This window comes from Siniperca chuatsi, linkage group LG1 (genome assembly GCF_020085105.1).
Source record: "Siniperca chuatsi isolate FFG_IHB_CAS linkage group LG1, ASM2008510v1, whole genome shotgun sequence".
In the NCBI taxonomy this organism is placed as follows: domain Eukaryota; kingdom Metazoa; phylum Chordata; class Actinopteri; order Centrarchiformes; family Sinipercidae; genus Siniperca; species Siniperca chuatsi.
In genome coordinates, this window is record NC_058042.1 from 2,349,645 (window position 1) to 2,376,997 (window position 27,353).

The window sequence follows — 27,353 nt, forward strand, 5'->3', positions numbered from 1 at the left end:
CCCATGTAAATCTCTTGAATAATTCTCCATCCAGTTTTGGCCTGCTGGTAATTATTTCCAGCACTGCCTCTTCCAACTCCACCACACTGACAGCCAATTACATTTCAATTACCCTTGATGCTAATCCTTCCCTGCAATAACACTGACAATGAATTTCATTTCTGGCTCTTTTTCTGTCCCAATGCTTTGACGCTGCTTCCATCATGTGTGAGAGAACAACCACGAACCTGAAACGAGTAAATGTAAAGGCTGAGAAAAGGTGAGGGAGGACTGAGGCTTCCCACCTGGAAGTTAAAATATATACGACTAAAAACACTAGGTAACTAACTTAACCAATAAATATGTATAAACATGATGCCAAAAGTAATACATAATGCTCATAATGATATTTACTCATACATCAGTCACATAGTAGGGTGGAAATAAACATTGGCAATCCACTTGTTTAAAAAATGTATGTTTATGCAAATGAAAAGAGCAGGGAATTTGAGTATGTGTGAAATTCTATTCTATTGTTTTACAATGCCAATAATAGGGACGCATTTTGAAGAACCTAATCAAGAACCAAATATTACATTTTACCTGTTGTAATTCAATTGAGCTGCAGCTTATTTGATGGTGTTGAAAGAAAAGTTTTAGTCTCATTTATCTGAGGCACTGTAAGAGTGACGTTTAATTTATTACTGCAGAAACTGTTGGCTGTTGCAGAGAGGTTTCTGTAGAGACAACGTGCGTTCTTCTCTATTAATAAGCTTACTATCACGTGTTCCTCAATGATCTCTCCTCCCTCAGATTGTGTCTGCCATGATCAGCATCTCCTGGTGACTCCTAACAGGCTAAACACCTCTGGGGCTCTCCTAATTATCAGAGATGGCAGTCATTTCCTAGTTAAGGTGATAAAATGCTTTTACTCCTAGGACTAAAAGTACGACCAACACGCGTCACAGCATACCTTTCATTTAGCTCTTATTTCCTAGTCTGAATACAGGCCCAGACATTTCTTTCCAAGATGTTGTGAGACCAAAAACTGCGCAATAAAATTACCATCATCCATAGTATGAATTAAAATAACAAATCTTAGTGATAGAAACCGAGTACTGAATACTCAAAGTATTCAGTCAAAAACCACAAATGTCTGCAACTTGCTGTTACATCCGAACACAAGGCTCCTGTCATTTCAATTTCAAGTTAAATTGAGTTCTTGACCCTGCAAACATCGCCCTGGGATTAGTATCAAGCTTCTGTTTCTATTAGTGTTATAGGTCTGGCTGAAAAAAACAATAACCATCTAATGGCAAAAATGTCAGATCTGTATCACCACCAAAATCGAATCAATTGTTCCTTACCCCCCCAAACCTGTCCACCAAATATCCCAGAAACACTGAGGAGTTGGTGAACTAATGAGACAGACAGAGAGGTACTCGGAGAGAGAACAGGTCATAAATCTCAACAAGAATGTCCCTGAAATCACATCAAAGGGGCAGAAAAGTTCATTTCAGAATAATACTAAACAGTACAAGTAATAACTGTATATTTGAACTTATTAAACATAAATCCATACACTCAGTTCACATGTAACCCCAGGGTTTGATGAAATATTCAGCCCTGCAGCAAAACTTTCAGTGCCTCAAGTCGGAGCTTCATTATTAGTCTCTGACTGCTTTGTCACCTTCTCCAGGGGCCCTGTTCACTCCCCAGCTCTGGGTTTCCTGTCTCTCTCTCTCCCCTCTCTATCTCTGGCTCTCTCTATCACACACCGATAACTCAACATTTCCTGTGCAAATTAATTTCCACCATGACTCCGACCTGACTCGACTCGCCTGTCAGACCACGGCTGTTAATGAGCCCTGATGTCTTTCTCACAAAAGCACGGCAATTACTAATATAGCTACGACACACGAGTGACCTCCACCTCCCTGAGCAACACACACACACACACACACACACACAGATGATGACGTTGAACACCGCGGCTCTGGAGGGTCCATAGAAGTTTATGGGAGCTTTGCTTCAGGCCCTGCTGGAGGCTGCAGGAGACATCCTGCATCTCATCAGTCGTTCCATCTACGTACATCATATAATATGCATGAAATCACTTTCATCATCGCTTTCATCACTGCCTGTGTAGTCAGAAATGAAGAAATCAAATAATATTACAAGACCCTGGGTATGTTGTATAAAGACGCTCTCTGTTATTTGTTTTTTCATCATGAAGAAAATTCTGATCAATTTGAATTGTTCCCGTACTTCATGAGAAAATAATTTTCTACAACTCATGCCTGCGCTTCAGTTGAGCAGCATATTTTATAAGTAAAATGTATGTTATTGATTAATGCTCAAGATTAATGCTCTGAAATGTACTGATTTTCATATAAATATAGCCTGTTTCTTTGAAAAGTAGTTGTACTGTTTAAACTGATTTCCAACCAGATTTGTTGTTCCTCGGTATCAAAAGTCGACACATTGGTCATTGCAGTTTACTGTTAACGGGATCCTCTGGTGATGAGGTCCGCTCAGAATAAGCTTAATAACAGATAGAAAATGGAAAGAAAACATTAAAGAGTTGCTGATTAGAATCCTCCAGATGAGCTACAGTTCTTTGAAACCACATTTTTGCTTTACATCTGCTTTAAATTCAACACAGCTAAGATTTTTCACACAAACTGAAATGTTGCACTGCACACTCTGCATGATTGTGGGTCTACAAATTTGTTTCTCTGATGGATTTCTTTGGGGCAACATGGCTGCTCTAGTGAGAAGATCTTGCTCTTTGGGTCTGAGGGATTGACACCAAAACCTGACGCTTAGGTCCTGTGGAATACCTCCACACTGTTTTGCTTATGATGTCCCATCATATACATTTGGCCAGTTATACATTAAAAACAAAAATTATATTTAAAATCTACTGTAAATTGACCCAGATATATAGTATATCAAATTACAACTCCCCTGAAGTAGCAACAGCACACTCTTTCTTTAAGGTACAACTCCAACCAACTTCTTTCTGTATCCAAACGAACCATATGTCATCACCACACATTTGCAGTGAACTTCCCAGTTTCCTCCCAGTATCTGGACGTGTTTGACTCAATGAGCAGTTTTGTGCCAGCATCTCCACAAGCAGCTCAGTGGCTCAGTTAGCTGAGTTGGCATCCTGCTGTTGTGACCCAAATACAAGCCTATTGCCTGTCTGCCAGCCGCTGCACTCTGATTGGCTGCGAGATGACATGAGAGAGAAGGAGGAGGAGAGGGTGGATAGAGGGATATGTACTTCCATCCTAAAGAATTTGGAAATTTTCACTATGCTGACACTACTGTGTCAATTTATCTGAAACTGTCTGCTGAATGACTTAAACATATCTGAAAGAAGATGCCTACATGTATATTTGTTTATTTATAGATCTGCACAAATGCACTACTGTAACGTCATGTGTTTACTCCCCCATAATCCCTCTTTCCACCAGCGCAGACAGCTTCCTGTTATGTTGCAGACATGGGGCGGCAGGCAGTAAAAAGACTCCCAGTTGGTGTCCGGGCTCAGACTTGGTGCTTTTGAATTCTGCTGGACTGTATTAACAAAATATGTTTAAAATGAGAAGTCAGCCTAAACCTAAATCCACAAGAGATGAGAAATTCAACTTGAAAAACCACCTCCATCGAGCCACACCTCTGGTCGTCAGACTGAGGATTTCCAACAACAAGCTTTGGAAATCTGTCTGCAGCAGTCCTAAAGCAATCATCGTTTGCCGTTTTCACGAAAGTATCAGCTCCTGGCAGGCTGCCTCGAGCTCTTTTTGAAATTCTGAGATGATTTTACAGAAGGCATTGAAATTGATACTGGAACATTACGGGCGTTGACAGCTGGAATTCAGTTTTGTTGCGATGGTTTCACCAAGAACAACTGACACGTGTAGATAAGGTCCAAACTTTACCTTTTGGTCTGTCTGATAAAGTAAGTGTAACCGTAGCGATGGTGGACAGCGAGGGTCGGTCAAAGAATTGCATTACAATTATTGCCACCAGTGTGCAGTCGATGCAAAAGAAAACGTGGTCAATCAACTTGTGTGTGTGTGTGTTGTAGTGATGAGAGTTTGTAGTGAAGTAGGCCTATTTTAGCAAACCGCCAATGGCAGCTGACCTCATTTATTTTATTCGCCAATGTAGATTTTTACTCGCATTTGGCGAGTGGCAGGTGCTAATTTTGGACCCTGTGTGTAGTAGAAGTCCAAAGAAATGACGAAGCCAAAATTTCAAAATCGTTGACTTAGTCTGGCTTGACACTGAATAACACTGAAAACAGGTCTTTCTACTAAAACATAGTATTTATTTTGACAGGAAAGCCTTTCGCACCTCATTTTAGACACATCCTGTACACGCACACATGCATTTTGTTTATCAAACTGGTTCACCAATGTGGCGGGGTGAGCAGTGTACGTCTCTCTTTCATGCATATACAGAGTGGGAATTACACAAAAGAAGACTGATTTGAAGTGTGATCGTATCATGGCAATGGAAAAAAAAATACTTCCTGACCAGCCGGCTGGTGTAATTTTAATCATATAAGGGGACACCACAAACAGTTTTTGCCAAAATGTCAACCACTGTAACTACACTTAGTTGCTAGTTTATTAGATACACCTAGCTAAAACAAATCCAACAGACAAGTAGGTGATGTCAGAATCTTACTCTGTAGCATTACAGGCACTTACTGTCCTGGGTTCGTTTGTGTTTAGCAATATGTTTTGGGACAGTTACCATCAACATCTCATGGTGCAATAAATCCTACCTCATACATTATATAAAGTTCAGTTTTTGTTGAAGAGGTGGTGATTCAACTTTAAGGTCATTTTGGAGGCTGTAGTTTGTGGTGCTGTTAAATGAAGTACCAAGACGGGTTTCTAACGTTTTCTCTACCCCGTTTATACCAGTGAGGGGACACAGACTGTGAACGGTGTCTGGCTGGTCGCTTCAGTCCATGTCACTACAGGGAGGACTGTCGAGCCTTCAGCAAGCTGACTGCTCAGCACGGCAACACAAACACACCCACACATACCTCGCAGGCTCATGATGGTACACGTAGAGTGTGTGTTGACACTCTGCAGCCCCCCAAGGCCACAGACCTGCTTAGTCCAACAGCTGCTCAGAGTCCAGTATTCAGCCACTGTGTGTGTGTGTGTGTTTGTGTCACTGCGCCCAACATGGTGTCAATGACAATGAACTAACACCAGCAATGCCATCACTCTCTATGAAACACACACACACGCAGCATGACAGCATGTTCAGTTAAAACCCAAAAATCTCACAGAGCTTACAAAGGAGTGTCAATCGATATGACATGACACACAACTCACTTAAGCATGCATGTACACACACAAACACACATGAGCCAGGATCAGCGATGGAGCTCCCTGAGACTCTGGCCCGGCAGAGAGGATCAGCCCTGCTATGGGGGAGGATGAAAGTCGAGATAAGAGACGGAGCTTCTCCTGTGAGAACATTCAGACCCTAAATGACCCCAACTTAATGTTTCATATAGTTATATTGATGATATTAGCATAGAATCAAAAAGACTCTCTGTAATGTAAAAGAGTCACTACTACTGACATTCCCACTGAGAATGGACAGCCCGGCCTGCAGTTCTATCCAGCTGTCCAATGTTCACTCTCCTTTTAGTTTCGGTTTGGTCTCCAATATACATTTTAATGGATCAGTATCGGCTAAAATAAAGCCAATCAAAATCCGATCCTTTCTTTACAGAACGGCATCTCCTTAAAAAGGGGCAGTTCACCCCAAAATCAAAGATATATATTTTCCCCCTTACCTGTAGCGCTGTTTATCTATCTAGATTGTTTTGGTGTGAGTTGCCGAGTTTTGGAGATATCGGCCGTAGAGATGTCTATTTGAGAGGAACTATTTTCTTTCTAATAGTTCCTACATGAAACTGCTCACAACAAATCTGTGGATTATCTTGAGTAACCGTGTTATGATTTCTGGAAAGAGACATTGAGATACACTGAGTTTTTCAAATGTGTGTTTTTGGCGCTTTGAGCACAACAAGCCAAGCCCCATTATATAAAAAAAAATGCAGACATCTCTACGGTTGATATCTCCAAAACTCGTCAACTCGCACCAAAACAATCTAGATGGATAAACAGCGCTACAGGGAAGAGGAGAAATATGTATTTTTGATTTTGGGGTGAACTGTCCCTTTAATGACAGCTGTGCTCCACAATGCCAGCATTTCACTCCAAACGTGAATGAAAATTAGTTTGTGTGAAAGTGAAACATTACTTGGTTGCACTGGTGAGTGACTCTGTTCTGACATCCGGGTTGGCAAAATACAAAGATTTGCCAAGCTCCGGTAACGGAAACTAAGCTGGTGTCTCTCCTCTCTTATTAGCAAAGAGCAGTGTACACAACACTCAACTGGCAGCTTCACATTTTTGGCCGGCGCAGACCATCGCCTTCAGCAGTCAAAGTGACAAACATCGGCGGTGGTAGGTCATATAAGAAAATATAAGAGGTTTGGGATGCCTGGTCCGTGCTGGCTTGGGATTTTGGAACGGGAGTTCATTCTTGGCCTCCAGGGTGGTGGCTTAGCTGGACAGTCCCAACTCAGGGTCCACTTACTGGCTTTTTCTGGAACTTTCACAGAGTATGTGGACCTTGAGTTCACACTGTTTCCGGGGTCAAAAGTGAACTCTGATTGGGTTTTGAGTTAACACAGACCTAGAGGTCCTAGAGGTGCTATGGATAAAATCATAACAGCAACTGAGCTCACATGTCAACAGATCCATCTCCATGAAAACTGAAAACTCCATCTGCTGATGAAGACAGTGTTATACAGTTGAAAGCTTGTAAGTGGACCTTGAGTTTGGTCAACAATGAACTTTGATGCTTAATCTTATTCCATTTTATTTCGCCTCTGAAAATCAGGGCATCCAGCACTGACGTTTCTCCACTGAAAGGAGCAGCACAACAGCAAGAATAAAGAATTGTAAAAGTCATTTAAAAAAAGAAAATAAACTTTCTGTTATGAACTGGAATTGGTTTATAAAACCAAACTGTTTCCACCTCGCAGCCTCTCTACCACTCAACCTGCCTTTCCTTTTTTAATGTATTTTAGATTTCTGAGTGCATTAAGGAATTAACAAAGGAAATAAAAAAAAGCAGCATGTATGCAGTATGTAATATGCGTGCTTTGGAGGCAGAGCACTTCCCATTCAGCAGTGCACACACGCTTCCTGTTTCTCTGTAAGTCTTTCTGCCGGAGGCTTCAGAGGTGATTCCTCTGCTCCCTCCATGATGTCTTCAGAGACACTCGACTATTTTTAGCTCCCTGTTTCATACACACTCGCCCTTCTCTTGACGGATCACCCTTTCAAGAGCCCAGCCAATGTTCAGGCGGAGTCTTTTATACATATCCTCTCCATCATCACATTTTTCTCTCCACCTCTTTTGTTTTCTTTCCTTTTGTGAGACAAACCTTCCCCCTTTTCCCCCAGCAGCCTTGATTATTTCTTTCATCATTTACTCAACAAGACATTTTGTGGAATAAGTAACAATTTTGTCAAGGTCAACAAGAACGATTCACCTAATAACGTGTGTAATAGATGGTGTGAGTGCGCACTGTGAGGCACAGAATGTTTGGTTTTAATACCAATACAAGAAATACAAACACAAAAAAATAAAAAAAGTAAAAGTAAAGCACAATGTTTCCATGTTTTGTGGCAGCTTCTCTACGTTTTGTACAGTAGTCGTCTTTGGGATCAATCTGATGCTGTTGAGTGTTTGTAAGGTCATAAGTATTTTAGCTGAAGTCCATGAATGTCAGGACCCAGAATCATGAATCCATGTTGTTGCAAGACATATCAGAAAATGAATGCTGTCCTACATAAGTGTTGTACAAATTTGAGAAATATTTGACATCCGAGCTCTTGATTTATGATGCAGCTGCAACTGTTGAAGTGGTCAAAATCATTCGCTGTTCCTTACCCTAAATGTCCACTGCGGCTGCATCTTTATTGCTCTGTTGCATCTACCGAAAATAATCCACTGCCATCACAGCTGATGTTTAAATGTCCATTGTTATATTTGAGATGTAAAGATGTATTTCATTAGTTATTGAGTTTGTCTTTAAGGAAATATTGCACAACTAGTTTTCCTGTGTGGCCCAAAACGATATCTGTTTATGTTCAAGTGACAAAGGCCTCTAGTGGCTGCAGTAACTCTGACGGGAGCAAAGGACGAAGTCAGGTGACGGTATTAAAGAATGACAAAGTCCGTGTAGGGAGGAGGTTGGTTGACGGATGTGTCAACAAAACATCGGACTGTTTCCAACCGACAATAAACGTTGGTTTCTTTTAACCATGTTAAAAGACGGTTGTTCATGATGACGAAGGTTGTATTCAAACTTTAATCATAGTGTGGTCACATTATTAAACTGTTTTCTTTTTGCAGCGGTGATTTGTAACGGTTTTGGAAGGCATACACAAATGATGTCGTTCTGCCGACAGGGGAGTCAGATCAGAAAATGCTTTGTGCTGTTGTAAAGGGCAGTTACAAACTATGTATTTTGTCTCGTTAACCACCTCCCATCTTAAGAAGTAATGTTATCTGTTACCACATTGATAGTAAATTAGCTGCAAACATGTTTTCAATATGCTTGTAAAACAAAAAGTATTGGAAATGTTTGCTGTCGAACAGACTGCTTTAAGATGCTCTGCTTCTGAACCACAACTGAAATGTGACATTCTGGCAAAATACATCCTGAATGCCATGATGTTTAGCATCTGCCGTGACAATATAAGTATATAATGTATATGGACTAACCTGTAGACAAGAAATGTGTTTGAGGTGTGTTTGACTCTTTTTCACATCTGAGGTCAGTTTACAGGACAGTGACTGCTTGTAGGGATTTAATATCTTCCCTGAGAAAACTTCAGCAGGACGCATTCTTGCTAACAAGAGGCACTTAGACCTGAGCGACTGGTTTGATGGAGGATCCACTCTGCCGGCAAGGTCAGCAGATTGTGAGAGACAAAAAACCAGAAACTGAGAAAGAGAAGAGAGTGTTGTTAGTGACTAGTTTTTGTCTCCATGGTTTCAGTCTGGTGTTGTGAAGAATGTGCAGTTTGAGTCGATGTGTAGGCGTCATCGCCACCACCACCCCCCCAACATACTGCAGCTCACAATGACACCACTGTCAGCAAGACACAAACAACCCAGCACGGCAGAAACACCATCGTTTCGTTTCCTGACACTGCACAGTAAATGGTGTTGCCTAGCATGTTTTAGCATAGAGCACTATATAAGCTGAAGGAAGCTCCAAAGTTAAGGTCCACAGTTATTGGTGAGCTGTCCAATTGCAGGGAGAGGCAAAACACTTTAAATTAGACTAAAAACGATCATAGATATTATGTCTAACATGTCACTGACATCTTAGGGAGCTTTTGGAATTTCTGTTGAACATTCAATTGGCTGTTGCTGTTTAAGAAAATTTCAAAATTAGGCATCAAGGTAGAGCCTGGGAAGAGCGACAATACCTGTCGTTCTCCCAAATGTACAGCTCCTAAAGCCTGATATTTACAGTACATAGTGACACAAGAATTTTCTAAATGACCTCCAAGACACTATTATATACTTTTTTCTGTTTAAGTTTTCCACATTGCTTGATGGAAAAGATGGAACTGGTCAGTAACAATAGACACCCACTATCCACATATGTTAGTGTAGTTTGGGTTCATGGTCTAGGCTAGGCCATGAAGGGAAGTCTTAATGCTACAGCATACAATGAAAGTTTGGACAATAGTGTGCTTCCAACTTTGTGCTTAGCGCTCTCTTGTTTTAACACGGTTTTCCCAGTTTGCTGTGGAAGAACCTGACCAGCCAGCACAGAGCCCTGACCTCAACCCCATCCAACACCTTTGGGATGAACTGGAATTGGAACTAAACTGGAGCCAGGCCTTATCACCCAACATCAGTGTTGGACCTCACTAAAACTCTGGTGTCTGAAGGGAAGCAAATCCCTGCAGCCAGGTTCAACATCTGGTGGAAAGACTGAAACCAGAAGAGTGGAGACTGTTGGAGCAGCAGATTAATGAATTAGAAGAAAACCACTCAACCAAAGACAAAAATGAGGGCTGAGGTGCATGTAAAGTCCACAAAAGTACAAAAGGTGGTTCACACACCCACCGTCTATTCAGCTATGCCTTTTCAGTGTCCAATAGTCTTTCAGTTTCAGGGTTGAGTCCTTTTAACTTTTCACCAACAATGAGTGTCAATCATCTTATTGCCAACAGGTGCACTAAGTGGTAGTCTGAGGCGTCAGAGAGCCCCTTCCTAAAATTAAATCCCATACGTCTATCAACTAGAAACAAAACTATAGACAGCTTATACAAGCATACAGATATTAACATATATGAATGTAGCAGATTAATGCCCATGGATTTGGAATATTCAGCTATCACATACTGTGTGGCTGCAATGTTCATCTGTCCACATATTGTTGACCATGTTATGTAAGAAGAGAGAGGAAGAAAGTGGTTTTGTCATTTTGGATTTCTCTCACCCCATCCTTGTTGAGAAATTTGCGATGAACGCAGAACTACAGAAATACACCGACACCATCTCTCAGGAATGATGAAAGCACCAGAAGATTTATCCCTGTACCATGTGACCAGGCATCAACCATCCCTGTCTGCAGACCAGGGCGGTCATCACATGCGCATACTGTAATGCTGAGTGGAGTGGATGTCTGCTAATTATGACTCTGCGGTCTCTGCAGCTCCGTGTCCAGAGGCCAGGAAGCCATGTTCTTAATTGGTCAGCTTTACGTAACAGAGCAGGCAAGCTAAAACGACTCGGGCAGACCAATGATAAACCAGGAAATTACTGGTATGATGTAACTTCCACTTTGAGAGCATCAGAAGGTTTGGGGGGGAAAGGAAGAAGAAGAAATCAAAGAGAATAAATGTGTAGAACAGAGGAAGAGGACAGTCGAGAAGAGGACCTTTCGTCACTCGCTCATCTCTGGGAATGTCCGATCGATGGTAATCCGATTGGTGGAGCACTTCCCACAGCAGAGAATGAGAAGAGGAGAGAAGCACTGTCACTTTAACTGAATAACCCGACATAACAGAGACAGATAGACGAACACAGAGACAGAGAGGGAGGAGGGCGAATCAAGTGAAGGAAGCTATGATGATTTGTTTTTTACCTGACTGGAGAAGTCATAAAACAGGAGGTTACAGAGAGGGAGGAGCTACAGAGTTATGACTCGTGCTGGGCTACTTTTTCTCTGCCAGACCAGAGAACAGAGGAGAGGGGAGAAAAAGAAGAACAGGAGAGGAGATAGGATGAGAGGAGAGGATAGAAGATATGAAAGAAAGGACGGGGAAAAAGAAAAGGAAAAGAACAGGGATGCAAGGAGATAGGAAGAGAGGAGAGGAGGGAAGAGAAGATATGAAGGGGGGAATGAAAGAAAGGAACGGTAAGGAGAGGAAGGTAGACAGGATGAGAGGAGAAGAGAGAAGAAGATATGAAAGAAAGGAAGAGAAAAAAGAAAAGGGACGCAAGGAGAGAAGAGGAGAGGAAAGGATATACAAGAAAGGAAAGGAAAAGAGGACGTAAGGAGATAGGAGAGGAGAGGAAAGGAACCAAAGCCAAGTGAAAAAAAGGAAAGGAAAGGAGAGGGGATGTGAGGAGATGGGAGAAGAGGAGAAAGAAGACTGAATAAAATGTTCATAGTATGATTGTTTTGTTCCTATAAAGACATTATTCAGTATTAAAACTCTCTTATGCAAAAATAGCTATTGTATTTTTTTAATCACACATAATGTGCCACATTACAGAGGCAGTAGTCAGATTTGAACATGTTCACAGCTGAGATGGATGACGATAAAATGTCATGATCAGGGCCTTCAGGTGGGTCCTGCCTTATTAACTAATCTCTCTCACTGTGTCTGATTGTCATTTTAAGACCTTCATTATTTCAGTTTTATACTTGCTTATTCCTAAATTAGTGTGTTAAATAATCACAAAGAAAATGGGTAAATAGGTAGCACTATTCTAGGAGAGAAACACATTGTACACACTGCACAGAGACGGGGAGGAATGGGGGGTTTACAGGTTTGCTCCAGGCCCCCCCTCAGCAGGTTAATATGGTCATGATCACTGCTCAAAACCACCATTATATAGTATACAGTATGAGTAGATAACAGATCAGGTGGATATTAATAGTAATGAATAACTCCAGGAATGAAGATTAGGAACAGCAGCAGCCAGGAGAAACTGAAAATAGACAGAAATAGCAAAGACGACTCAGCTGTTTTGCTCTTTTTGTTTATAGACTTTTGGTATAGTCACCACATGTCTTAGCTATTCGTGTCACATCAGAAATCAGAATCAGAAATACTTTATTGATCCCCGAGGGGAAACTCTTTTGTTACAGCTGCTCACTGTCACGTCAGCGCACACAGGAATAGAAGTACTGAGCAAAAAATATAATACACTATAATACAGGTCAGATAAATTAAGTACAAAGTGGATATAAGTATAAAATTAAAACAAGTGTAAAGTACAAAGTGGATTTACCGGTTGATGATAAGTATGTACGGTATAATAATACAATGCAATAATATAAGTAATAAGTAATAGTGCATGAACTGTCAAGTTAAGTGTAGCTTATTAAGATTATTATGAGACGGTGGATATTGCACCGGAGTATTAAACAGAGAATATTGCACAATTATTTCAAGTATTGCAGTCATGTTAATGGTCCAATGTTCAGTTTAATGACTTAGGGTCATAAAGACTGACACTTGGAGGGAGGGGTTATATTATTTAGAGGGAGGAGTTATATTATTATTATATATATATTTGTTATTTTCAGAAAAAGTTAGGCCACTAAGATATGTCATAATTTGGCACGTCATATATGATACCATACATGTTCTAAAGGTTTTATGCAATTTACAATTTGAAATCGTTTGAGTTTTTCACCTGTATGTCCACTTTTCACACAGTAAATGTCTGTAAATAAAAATGGATAAATGACAGGACAGTCTGAGCCTTTTGTCAAAAAATTTTCAGAAAACAAACAAAACAAATATTCATGGATTTTGTCTCTTTTTCTTTTGTTTTTCTTTTTTTCCCCTTCTTTTAATTTCCATTTGGCAGAAGTACGTTTTGAATTTTGACACTACGGGTCCCACCATGCTTTGGGTTATGTAAGTGTAATTATGCTAAGGAGTCAGTGAGTTAGCTGTTGGCTAAACCTGAGTCCTGCTTTAAAAGCCTCAATTTGTTAACATTTCGGTGAAACACCATAGACAGTAAAGCTGCATTGGTTTCTACCAGTTCCTGTTTGCACTGGAACCACGGATGTACAGAAAACAATCACCTGGATTACTATTGATACTGAAGAGAACATCTAAATCTGGTGATTATGCGGAGGAGGCTAATTCATAATGTGCCCCCTTTTTATGCTTTCTAACAGATTTATGGATGTCTAACCACAATGGAAATAAAAGGGAAGAGTAAGTTCTGCTGATTACACCACACTTCACAAGAGCTAGCTCAAAGTTCAGTTCACACAGGCTGAAATGAACTAGTTCACGTTCGTTTCTTCCGTTTCTTTACTTGACAAAATGCTGTGAGTTTGACTTGGGTGGAGGATCTTTGCGGCTGTTGGCTCGTGGTCTTATCCTTTGTTAATGATTTCTTGTGATCATCATTCACTCACAGATATTTCCCCAAGACCGGTCGGACGCTTCAGCTCGACGTGTCGTTTCAAAAATCTGTGACCCAAAACACCGGCATGCCGGGGGCCGTAAAACGCCGCACGTGAGCGTCGCTCACTCCCGCGAGAGTCAGCGACGCTTACACGCTGTGTTCACGTTCATTAGTTGCCAAGGATACGTTCAGTTCACCGTTCACCAAAAATATGAGCACGTTCATGCACAACACTGGCAATATGTGTATGATGTCTGTGTCCAGGTTTGACTGAATTATGAGTCTGACAAGAGGAAGTGCATTTTTTGTCACATAATGCATCGTCTTTGTGAAGACAGGAAGGTTTTTTGAGATTTTGTTGCTGCTGAAGAAAAGAAAGGTCATTTAGTTTCATGATTCAGTGACAGAATATGAGAAGATCAGTTTACAAGATCTATTCAAACATTTGTGACCTGACAGAAAGTGAGAGGAGACAGTGAGTTTCTCTGAGAAATGAGAACAACCACGTGCCACTTCTGAACATAAAAACAAAAAACATAGAGCGAAAGAACATAAAATGGTGAAAGAAAAGCAGCTTCCCTGGTATCATCAGCCTCTCACACACACACCTCCCTCTTTCTCTCTCACCACTGAATGCAGATTAATTACCTCACCCCCTCTCATTTCCTCTCTGCTCCCAGAGGAGGAGAGGAAAATGAGATGAGAGCAATGGAAAGAAAAGGATAAAGACTGAGAGAAAGAGCAGAGAGGAGGGCAAGACACAACGAGAGCTGACAATGCTGAGAGGAGGAGGAGGATAGTCCGCTTTTTTTTAAAATCCCATACGAGTGTTCATAATAATAAAAGCCTGATGAGTAATAGGGATCATCCTGTCTGAACTGAACAGATACTGAGACAAAGACAAAGAAGGTGACAAAAAGTGGAAAAGGAAGTGAAGAAGAGGGATTCAGAAAAGTTAAATATAGAGAGAACGAAGGGTTGGATGTGCTGATGACACACACACATACACACACACACACACACACCCCAGCTTGTTTCTCAGCATGTATAGTTGACATCCTCTGAAGCCACAGCTTTCAGTAAGAGCTGACTCTCAACAGTTTCATGAATGACTCGTTGTTTGACCTCTCACACATATTTATGTATAAACACAAGCATAAACACAAGTATTATCGTAATGTGTTGTGTATGAGACAATCTGTGTGACTAATATTGTCACTTAAAGACAATAACACTGCTTTTTCATTTCAGATATATTTTACTTCTTGTTTAACAAATAAAATTGGAACGAAACTGACAAAAATGCAAAATAATAATTTTTCTCAAACTACCTTAATCTCTGATTTTAATAGCTGAAACGACCCTTTATTAGCAAAGTTACAGGTGAGGTTGCCTAAATAAAATTATTAAAACACTTCATGTTTAACATAATAAAATAATAATAATACTACTAATAATAATAATATTTTCTTGCAGACCCAAACCTGCAATGAATTCTTCTTCCTCTGAGCCACAGAGCTCCACTGTCGTCCAGAAACTGTTAAAACACATCAGCGAGCCGCTCTGTTGTTCCTTCATCACCATGAACACACACACTGTAGTTTATTCTGACTCAGCCCCACACACACCGTCCTGCTGCCCCAAACACTCACTACAGCACCACATGTGGATTCATCCGCCGCTGGAAATAGTCCCCAACAAACGCACCATTTCCTCAACTGTTAGTCTGATAAAAACTACAGCGAGCAGCTGTTTGAGGAAACTACTGAGCCTTTAAAAAAAAAAAGAAAACTATATATTTGTGAGGTGTTTTTAAAGTTTAACGTCTTCAGCAGGAACCATTGGGCTCGGAGCTGAGAGCCGCAGACAGGATGTCAAAGTATTCAGAGATGGACTAACACATTGTTGGTTTTGGTCTTTTCAGGGGATTTGTTGACAACAGCAAAGATATAAAATATCACCAAATATATCCTTTAATGCTCAAGCATACTAACATGCCAACGTTCAGGCCAAACATTACAGTTGTTGGTCTGCTAGTGGTAAGGATATAATAATAGTAAAGTTGTCTCTTCATTTGTCATCCGTTCATCAGTTTTGTTTTGTGGTGTGTGATGAACATTGCAGCCTCACAGGGCCGGCAGCATACCTTTTAGTCTTGTTTAATTTAGGATGCGTCTTTAAGCGGGAAAAGCAGATCATTTCAAATGAGGTTTGATACCTTTAAGTTCTGGTTGAATAAAATGTTAAATACTGGGTATAAACGCACAAAAAGATGTAATGGAGATGTAAACTACAAGCAGACAGAAGTATTCTGTCTGTAGCTCTAAATGACATCAGTATTTTTCTTTAAAGTGACAATTCTGCCACCAGCAGCGAAACAAAGCAGCCTGACGTCTGCAGCAGCTATGAGATCATCCCCCCTCTCCTCCTCCCTCCACCTTTATTATCTAGTCCTAAAAAAAGAAATCCCACTCCTCCTCCTCCTCTCTACAAATATGCCCATTAACAGTGCTCAGTACACTGTGCACTGCCGTTCAGCCTGACAGGAGGCTCGCCGCTTTGAAGAGGAACAAATGATCACATTTTGGCCTGGCTGCTGGATTTTATTGTCTGCTGCTGCAACCGTGTCAGACCGTGTTTGTGACAGAAAATTAGAAGAGACAAATCTACAGCATAATAATTAGTCATGTTAAAACAAAATAAGATCAGGGCGATGCTTTATTTTGTAAAACATAAAATAACCTCAAATAAACGCCCGCTGCGGGAAATCAAATGATCGCTATTTCCGGCAGAAGGACTCAGATGATGAAATCTCGTGTTTCTGGAAAATTCTGCATTTAATGACTCAAAAAATGTTTATCATATCAGTGTATGTATTTTGTTTTTGCTTAGAAATATATTCTTTAAAACTGCACTAATCGATATTTTTACATTCATTTCATTAACAATGAAAGAAAAATCCCTGTGTGTAATGTGAACGGTGTCTTAGGAACGAATCTACAGAGAACTGACACCAACTCTGTAGCCTCTTAACTCCCAGTTTTGGTTTTATGGCACAGTTACTGTCAAACAAGCTCTGATAAAGCCACCATCCGCGACCTGCTCAGCAGCAAACAGCAGACAGACACAGTTAGAGACCAGCTGGCGAAGAAAGTGGAAAGTGTTTCCCTTTAAAGACTCATGCTGTTAATAACGGAAATTAACAAGATAAAGTCAGAACCTGCTTAGGAATTGCCATTTCCTGGCATTCTGTGCAAGTGCGAGAAACAGGCACATGCTGCTATTCAAACTGTATGTAATAATGATAACTGGTGTCTTATTATCTCAGACACCAATCAACAGCGGGAGGAGGGAGACATTGACGAGCAATCTTCCAGTTTACCAATGAAATGACATTTAGATAAACGGTATTAAGAGACAGACATTGCTACATATTAGATTATGTGTTTGTGTTTACTTCAATGTGTGTGTGTTTGTCTACTAAAAACACTTCTATTCTGTGTGTGTGTGGGGGGGGCTTTCAAAAGGTCAGAGAGCTATTTTCTCTTTCTGCTAAATGTCTCAATCAAATTTAATCTCAAGATGGTGCAGAGAGCCTGACATTTAAGGCCCGTGTAGAACCAGAAACAACTTAAACGATGTGGCTCTCCTCTGTGTGTTAGGGGCCGGTTTACTGGATGCTGTGGAAGCTAATAAACGAAGGGGCAAGGCACTGGTGAATGTGAAGATTGGCTTATGAGGACTCTTAAAACAGGGGACGTACATGGGGATTCTGGGAGGTGACGTTTCAGGTTGTTTTGCTTAATTCATGAGGAAACAGCAGCTCACTCCGAATCTGGCCTTATTACAGTTTAGACTGGGAGAAAACAGTATAAAGGCCAGATGGGATACTGGCAGTGTAATCCCCCCAAAAAACACCAACAAAATCACACACACACAGCTCCATATGTAATGGTTACAGTACTCACCATCCCTGTGCTGACTGGCTTTAAGAAAGTCTCCATTCAACTCAGAGGCAGCTAATGTGCTTGCATTGGGAACAGCTCCACAACATTCATCTTAACCTACTTTCCAGCAATAATCTACATAAATACTCCCCAATCTCTAAGGACAGGGATGGCAGAAGACAAATTACAGCCCCGAGGCTAAAGTGAAGTTTGTGTATGTGCATGCGTGTGTTTGTCTGTTGCTTCAAGACAGGCTGATTTGGAGTTCTATGCTCCTGAGGCTCGCGGTAGATCAAAGAAATCCTGGCAACATGGGGTTGTTAAATGTAGATGATTCTCTGGGTCGTCATTTAGACTCGCAGCGTGCAAATCACTCCGGCCATTTCAAATTAGCAGCCGCTCCCCGAGGCACCTTTGTCTTCTATAAGCTGAAGGTTAGATAAGGAGTGAATGTGTTCCCAGTGCAGCAGAGACTCACTGCAGGCTGTGCGGGATCAGCACCACGGACAGCTCCTCCTCCAGGTGCAGGACTCCTAGTCCCGCTAAGACTACATCTAGTTACTGCTAATGATACATGATGCTACTACTACAACTGCTACTGCTACTAATAACACAAACAGTAGTACTTTTACTGATGATATATTGTACTAAAACTATATTACTACTGCTAATACTACATTTAATACTAGTGTTATATGATACTACTGCTATACTGCTACTGACACATACAGTGAACTGCCACTAAGGCCACATGATACTACTACTGTACACCTGCTGCTGCAACGGACACAAGTAAGTGTAAGCTCCTCAATACTACTAATATTACTAATACCACTAACACTACTGCTTTTACTACTGCAACTACTATAACTGCTGCAACTAACAGAGGTGCTTCATCACTACTAACACTATTACTCCTACAACTACTACTTCTGCAAAAGTTTCTACTGATACTACTGCTACATCTTGTACTAGAACTACTGCTTTTTTTCCCCTGCTACCGCTACTGCTATTACAACTGTTAGCATAACTTCCACGGCCACAGCAAAGTGAGCAACTTATGCCACTACAACTACTAGTACTGCTGCTACTGCTGTTGCTACATCTACATTTACAGGTACTGAAAGCTTGTTCACTGGCGCTACTGCTGCACCCCCAGCTGGTTACAGTCCTACACACATACACAGTCAGTCAGTCATGTTCAGACAGAGAAAGCTCTTTAACAGAACATGTTGAGGAGTCGAGCTGCTGTCTCTCCTCATCTGAACCTCCTCCACCTGCCTGACCATCCTACTACATCTTCCACCCATTCCCATACATCTGATCACTCAGGTTAAACACACTGCATTACTATTTAAAATGTAAAACACAACTTTCTTAGCACACACTCTCTTTCTCTTCCCCTCTGTCTTCTCATGCTGCACCTGCCACTGATGTTAACGTCACCACAGAGACCTGCAGCACAAGGAGTCAGAGCAATATGCTGGTTTGCCCACACTGTTAAGACTGACAGTGAGAGAAAGCTCTTAATAAATATCAAATATCAGCCAGTCTGTGGTCTGATATGAAAGAGGTTGGTTCGTCTCTGACCACAGCTAACAAACTGGAAACCTGAGACGCACATTCTTATTTATTCATTCATCAGCGTGAAGGGTAAGTAACCTACTTACAGTCTGGGTTTCAGCTTTAGTGTCCGATGATTAATGAAATCAGGGTTTCTCAACCATTTTCCACCCACGACCCACTTTTTAGAACTCAAAATTATCATGACTCCATTTGAGTGAATATCTTTAATTAATTTTTATTAAACATATCAATATACTTGTCTTAGAAATCTCCACGGACCTCATCTCATGCAGGTGTCACGTGACACAATGTGGGGTCTAAATCCCAAGGTTTTCAGAAGCTAACAACAAATTCTTGGGCAATACATGTAATTGGTTGAGATGAAAAGAAAGAATATTAGAAGAAAAATAATTTGAATTAGTAGTACTGAAAAAACCTCATCTGTCAGACCAATGAAAAGGACAGCCTGACTGACTACACAGAGGGTAAGACTAAGAGTCAACAGCCATGTTAGCCGCTCTGTGAGGCTGCACTTAGGCACCGTGGTGCTTTAAGCTTAATGCTAACGCCAGCATTCTAACACAATAACAATGTCAACATGCTGAGGTTTAGTGGGGAATGTTTAACATTTGCCAATCACTGAATACAAAGCTGAGGCTGATGGGAATGTCATCAGTTTTGCAGGTATTTGGTTATAAACCAAAGTAATGGACAAATTAAAATTTTGACCTGATGATGGCGCTAGTTGAAAAGTCAGAGGCTCACCAAAGTTATTGCAATTCGTCCTGAGGGGGACAGGAATGTGTGAACAAAATTTCATGGAAATCAATCCAATAGTAGTCGAGACATTTCAGTCAAAAACACAACAGTCAACCTCATGGTGGCACTAGAGGAAAGTCACAGGATCACCAAAACCAGTAGGATTCATCTTCTGGGGACTATGAATATCTGTGCAAAATTTATGCAAATCTATACAGTAGAGTATGAGATGTTTCAGCCTGGACCAAAGTGGTGGATCAACCAACTGACATGCCATGCCGCCTGCGTGGCTAAAAACATCCAGGTCTAACAGCAGGAAACCAGCAGAAATAAATAAAGATTAAATAAATAAATCTTATTGAACATCGACCTGGTCTCCTTGCACGCTTTCTCCTTTTCTTATCTGTCTATAAGCTACATAAAGCGAGGTTTATCCAGCTAACCTATCTTTGTGTCTCAGTGTGTGACATGCGATGCTGCTGAGAGAGCTGAGGAGCTGAGCTGTGTCTCTGTGGGCTGAGGCCAGACCTCCGCACGCCGCCGAGATGCAATCAAAGGCCTCCGCACGCCACCGCTCACAGGCCGTCTGACTGACGGCGAGGAGCCTGTTGACTGCAGCTCTCAGCCAGACAGACTGCTGCCATCCCGTCTGACTAGACACAACACACACACACCAACAACACACACTACACAGCGGACACCGCCATGACTTCAGCTGAGCATCACTTAAGGTATTTCATTTCATGTCAGTAGCACCGATCATCAGTCCTTCCACTGACACAACTAGGCTTCTACTGACAAATATGATGTTCAAGTGTACAAAACTGGGACACAGCCCCATCCACTGCTAATCCCCCTTTAGTTTGTACGCTAAAAGTGGTGCCTTTCATTATCAATATGGTTTATAAAAAAGCCCAAAGCCAGAGCCTTTCGCTTTATCTTTGGGGAATGAAATTGCCTGTGAGCCTCCAAAATACATGACACTTTTATGTCTGTCTCTTCATCAAATTTGTCATGTTCTAGAAGATAAATCCCTTTCCTTTTTTCTCCAAGTTTCAATATACTGCACTTTCACAACAGACACAAAGGGATTCCCCAAAGTCTGTGCGTGAATTGATGGGAAAGTGGAGCACGAGTTCATCCGCAGAGTGATGGGGAGGTTTATGAGAATGGGGGTTTAGGGGTTTTTGGAGCTGGTGCAGACGTGCGGCATCTGTGGGTGGTGGTGATGGGGGGTTGGGGGTTAAGCTGTCATTGCTCTATATCCCACCACAACTGGAACGACGGGTGGAAGGAGGGGCTTGATCCCACTCCAATCCTTTCTGCACATACGTGGAAACCAAAGAAAATCCCCAAACAAACAAAAGATCTTTCACTCTGGCCTCCATATTTTCTCCCCCAGCCCCCCACCACATACTGTACATGGCTGCAGTCAACAAATATGTCTCCCTGAGGTGGGATCCTGCACTCTGTAATCCCAAAAAAGCCGGATCTGGGGCAGAACGGCAGGAGAAACCTAGGATTGATCCGTATGTCTGAGACTGCTTGTATCTTTAGGTATCAGAGGCCGAAGATACTGTGATCAAGAGAGGTTTTTCTACAAACCCTATTTTTCATTTAACAAGATGAAGATGTTGTCTAAAAGCAAGCAGTTGTACAAGAACTTAATGCAGTGTAAAACTGTCAAAATTAGATTTGAAATTGAGAACTGTCTGATCAAAGATTAAGTAAAGTGAGTATGGACCTCAGCAAGCATTCGTTAACAGCTTTCGATAACTGATAGTTTTAGATACTCTGCTATATGTACATGCTTTGATTGATACCATAGAATTACTGAGGTTCGATACCCATTCCTGCTTGGGGTTTATTTGCAAACTGTCTGGAGCTGGACTCGTATGTACAAGCAATGACTACCACAGTCTTAATTTCATGACTAAAATATGTTTGTAACCAAGACTCTGTGGCCAAGAGCTTGGCTTCAAGCTTCAAGATGTATTAAAGAATTGAATTGTCTTTGGAGAACAATGAGGAGCTGATTCACTCTGGCTCCTTTGGGTTGTTTGGTGACTGCAGTGATAATCATAGAAACCCCAGACTCCATGACTTTTATTATTAACGAGTCTGTTTATCTGATGTGAACCGAGAGCTCCAGAGCTTCCGCTCATCCATCTTACCACGTCTCAGAACGCAGCTCCTTGCTGACGTCAAACCATTACGTCAGTGTCCCATTTAAAAAATTTTTTTTTTTAAAAAGACTGAAGTGCAGTTGGAGGCTGAAAAATACAGCAATGCCAGTGTTCCTGTTTTGCTCTCTTTTAACTCTCCGGGGGGGGATGATTGAGGGGTGAGCGCTAGCTGGGAGCTACACGGCCTCCTCCACACACCCAGCAGCAGACTGCTGCAGTCCTCCTCCTCCTGCTGCTGGAGCCAACAGCCTGTAACCACATTCCAACCGGCACACACCCACAGCTAAAAAAACACACGGAGGTACGCAGCTGAGGTTGTACGAGTCAAACTGTTTCACTCAACGAATTAACAATCTACTAAAACCCCTTCTTGTTTCCAAATCACATTGTAGTAGTTTGCATGAGGGAAAAAATTGTGCAGAAACTGAGGAATTTGGAGTTCATGAGTCACTGGCTTTTCATTCAAAGCAAACGGGAAGGATTCTGAATTTGGTGGCTTCATGGCCGCAGTCCTTCCTGTAATTCCACCAGTCTCCAGTAACTACACCAGATCACTTAGGCCAGGGGAGCTGAGGGGGAGGTTAATTAGTAATAGCATGTTTATTTAGGCTATATGAAAGTTATACGGCCATAAAAGGAAGGTCTGTTGTTCTTTTGAAGGTCAAATCCTCAAAAACAATATTACACGCATGCATGTGCTTCAGTGAGCTGAAGACTGACTGTGTATTCATGCCGTACTGTTAAACTATACAGACCAGACAGCCATACAACACCAAGAGTTGATGCAACACTATGCAGTTATGCGCAGTTACTGTATGCATTATAAAACAACAAAACACGACTGTTTTCCTTTCAGGTAAATGACACTACAGAAGCAAGCGCTACACAACTTTCACTACACAACCATCACATTCAATGGAAGGGCTCCACCACTGACAAGATGCACACTGGACTGTGTTGGACAGCTACGTACCTGCAAGACCAAGTCACACTGCACTGACTAACCATCTACATGGATTATCATTATTAATGGACACCAAGCTAGCACAGTCGACACAATAGGCAAATGATCACATATTGTGCTGTATATTTGGGCCAAACAACTGCTACTAAAGTTCGTTCTGCTGGCAGCTAACAGTCACTTAATCAATTTAAAGTTACAATCTCCAATTTCTTAGGGGGCTTAGGGTTGAGCAATATGACGGTATATCATGTGCGACGGTAGAAATGTGTCCACCGGTAGAGATTATCTACCTGTCCCTTAGTGTCTCTTAGCTACATATTCGGGGCAGCCTATGTAGCAAATCAGGGCTGGATTCTCGCGTGATCTCATGATATCGCGATACAGCTACCTCGCAAGGTAACACAGGACTGCACAGCGCCTTATTAGTCTTCCGACCACTCAAAGCGCTTCACACTACACATCCCATTCAAACACATTCATACGACTGCATACAACCCCATTCATACTGCTGCTCATCAGTCCAATGAAACTAGTAATTCACACACTCAACAATTTGGGGTTCAGTATCTTCGACATGCGGGCTGGGGAAGACGGGATCGAACCGACCTTCCGACTAACGGACGACCCGCTCTACCCCTAAGCCACAGCCGCCCTCTAAGCTGGTTTGCCAACCGCCGCAGAAGAAGAGAGTGACAAGAAAACATGAAGGAGGAGAGTGAAATTGTAAATACAGAGCAGGAGGAGTTTTTGTTTGTTTGTATGGAAGTTCAAAATAAAAGAAGAAAATAATCAAATGTGATGAAGTGGTGGTAATTTTAAACCATTTACTGTATCGTGATATATACCTTTACCATGATGTAAAATTACATATACAGTGATTGGCCATATCGTCCACACCTACTCCCTCCGTGCATCAACTGGAAATGGATGTCATCCTCTGGAAAATAAGACTCACTCATCTATATATTTTAAAATCATTAAAATAACATTCAAATCCTTCTTTGGTAACTACACTTGCAGTCCAATCTAGCCATAATGAAAGGGTCATTTATTGTTCTCATTTAAAACCGAGCTATGATATCATTTTATTGAACATCTCAGGCGGAAAATCTCTTTTATTGCTGCCTAAAGCACTCGTGTCTCGCCGAGCCCCAATATCAGCGAGCAAAACCACAGGCGACGGGGCGTGACGAATATCTTTTTGGCTAATATCTGGGCCAGTTTGAATACTACATCTGTATATGTATGGAGATTAAAGATTAAAATAACAATAAATTGATATAAATTAGCTTTACATCAGCATCTGGGCTTTAAATCAGGCGCACATGCAGGATGCAGCAGCAGCAGCTCCAGGGATACTGTTCTCTCAGAAAATATGGCATCATTTATTCATTACAGATGTGTGACTGCAGGACGGCTGCTTGGCCCAGAGGGCGACTATGATAATGATGAGGCCTGGAACAGTACAATAAGAAATCAATGTGATATGAAGTGAGACAAAGGAAAAGGACTACTCCAACAATTTGGTAAATAAGTTTGTTTGGTGTCACAACAAGAATTAGATGAGAACATTGATATTAATTTAATCTTTGTGCATTCAGTTCAGATATACAATATATGGCCGGAAGTATGTGGACACCCAAACATTGCTCCCGTAAATGATTTTGATTATTTCTCTAACACCTGTTATTCTTGCTAAAACTGCATCTTCTGAATTGTTTGAAGGTGAATATGTCATGCTGCTACAATCTGCTGCTCCAACAGCCTCCACTCTTCTGGTTTCAGTCTTTCCACCAGATGCTGAACCTGGCTGTTGAAAGAACACTATTGTCTAAAATACCATTGTATGCTGCGGCATTAAGATTTCCCTTCACTGGAACTATGCGGCCTAGACCAAGAAAAACAGCCCCAGAACAAAAGTACAAAGAAGTATGTGGAGAGGGGTGTCCATATACTTTTGGCAATATTGTGTAGCTCTATGATGTGTCTAGCCTTTAGCACAAAGACTGGAATACCGTTAAATCCACAAATTTGTATTTTGAAATTACAAACTAATAATGAGTCCTTTACATTTTGCATAATTCACACAAAATCATTTGTACACTTCCCTCCTCCAATCAGCTCATCCCTGTATAGAGCTAGATAATCCACAGCATCAATGTTAGCATTTGTACATGCATGTGACCAACAACCAATCAAGTGTGTGTAGAAACACTGTCAGCCTTACAGTATGTATTGACATATTTGCTATGAGCGTATCCAGCTGTGAGGAGATGAAGAAACTCACCAGGGAGGTAAACTCATCTCACCAGAAGCCTGCAGGCAGCTAACTGCCAATTAGGTTCTTCCTACTTCCTCTCGCTCTGTCAGCAGTTTCCTGTTGGCTGCAACATTGCTGAGCAGAGCTGACCTTCAATACAGCACATTTACTGTCATCAATCCACCGACTGTACAGGTTTACGTCACTCATTGTGCAATCCAAAGATACAAAAACAATGTGTTTTGTGAAGTCAGTGTGGATGTTTACCTGCACAACAACACTGCGAATGCTGATATCAACCAACTCGAGACAGCATTACTAATACCATACTGCTTTGGAGAAATGCGGAACTGGAGTAACAACAGTTTACCTTGTTTGGATTAATGCACGTTTTTGAGTCACTTATTGGGGCTGGGTATTGATATAGATTTGAGTGTGACGCTGCTTATCAGAGTCTTTTTCAGATATTTAGGCAAGAACAGAAACCATCATATTTTGAAAGCAAACACCACCCTATATTTTCATCAGATTTAGATTTGTCATTTGTCATGAATTATGTATTGAGCCTCAAGAAAATGCTTTGACGTGTATGACAAACTTCCTCCCTGTGTGAAATTATCACTGCAGTCAGATGAGTGGCTGCTCTGATCCGGCTCAATAACCCGGTTTAGAAGATTACATTATTAAACTACATTTAATAATTGGTATACTCACCACTGTACAGTAATGTGTGCTTTGTATATAAAACATTCTACAAACTGAACTTTTTTTGTCAGAAACCATGTAGGAAACAGCTTCCTAGACATCCTTTTGTTCTCTTCAATGCCTGCTGCCGCTATAAAAGGGTTGATAGCTTGATATTCAGGCTTTCACAGGTGTTTCCAGTGTGGCAACATGCTGAACTGGCCTCTCCGCCCGGTGACAGAGGCCTCTGATCGATGGCTTAATGAAACTTTTATCACTCCAGTCTGTCGGATGGATTAACGTCGCTTTGCCTCTAATGGTTGCTCCTAAATCACTGCCATCAGAGAGGACTGAACCACAGGGGACAACCAAGTGCCCGCACACACACAAACACACACACAGAGCACACGCTGCCGCTGCCACACTGGAGGAAAAAGATTCTCAGAGTCTCTACTGATGCTCAAGTCCTCCACTTAGATCGAAACACATCAGTCTCATTAGTTAGATATACAATTTAAATGGTTATTTAGCCTGCAAAAAAACAAAAGTGTTGGGTGTATCCATTTCCTAGAGTTTCATAGTTGTGGCTAAAATATTTAAAGTTGTCTAATGCCAGCGTTACACTTTTTCCTGTAACTGTGTGAGTTACACTGGATATGATTATCTGAAACTAAGTTGTAGCTTTTTCAGCTTGCTATTAGAACAACTACAGTATCAATAATTACTTAATCAGCACCAATGGATGGCTTATTATACGGGCCGAGAATAAAGAAATCACCAACACTGAGTATCTGCATATTCCAAATAGGGTAAGACATTTCTGTATATAAAGTTACTTCATAACAAATTAGGTAATTCAACTGTAAGAATGATTAAACTGGGAGAACAAAATGTTTTAAATGTAATTTAATTTTTGCTGCTGACACTCAAATGTCATAACTGATTTTCTTGGCCTGAAATATCACCCAAAATCCATTTAAATCCTAAAATAATATTTTTAAGAGTACATACAGTAATAACACAATGTTACAGAAGTTTTAAATAAGCAATGACCAGTTACAGAGATACACTGTACAGTAGAGCCCTCACCTGAAAACTGAAATACTGGCTGTTCAAAAGGTTTAAAATAACCAAATGTTTCAGTTTTTCCTGACACCTGACCTGCTGCATTCATCAAATAACGACCTAGAGTATGTTTTCGTGAAAAGTCTTAGGGTGGATGGGTGAGCGTAAAAGCATCTGTTTTCAACCAT

The 27,353-nt window shown here is 41.2% G+C and overlaps 1 protein-coding gene across 10 annotated transcripts in view; it reads right to left on the minus strand.

The window, feature by feature from the left end:
- The window catches only part of LOC122881859 (serine/threonine-protein kinase BRSK2-like), a 137,265-nt gene that overhangs the window by 87,693 nt on the left and 22,219 nt on the right, over positions 1 to 27,353 (minus strand). The window lies entirely within an intron of this gene.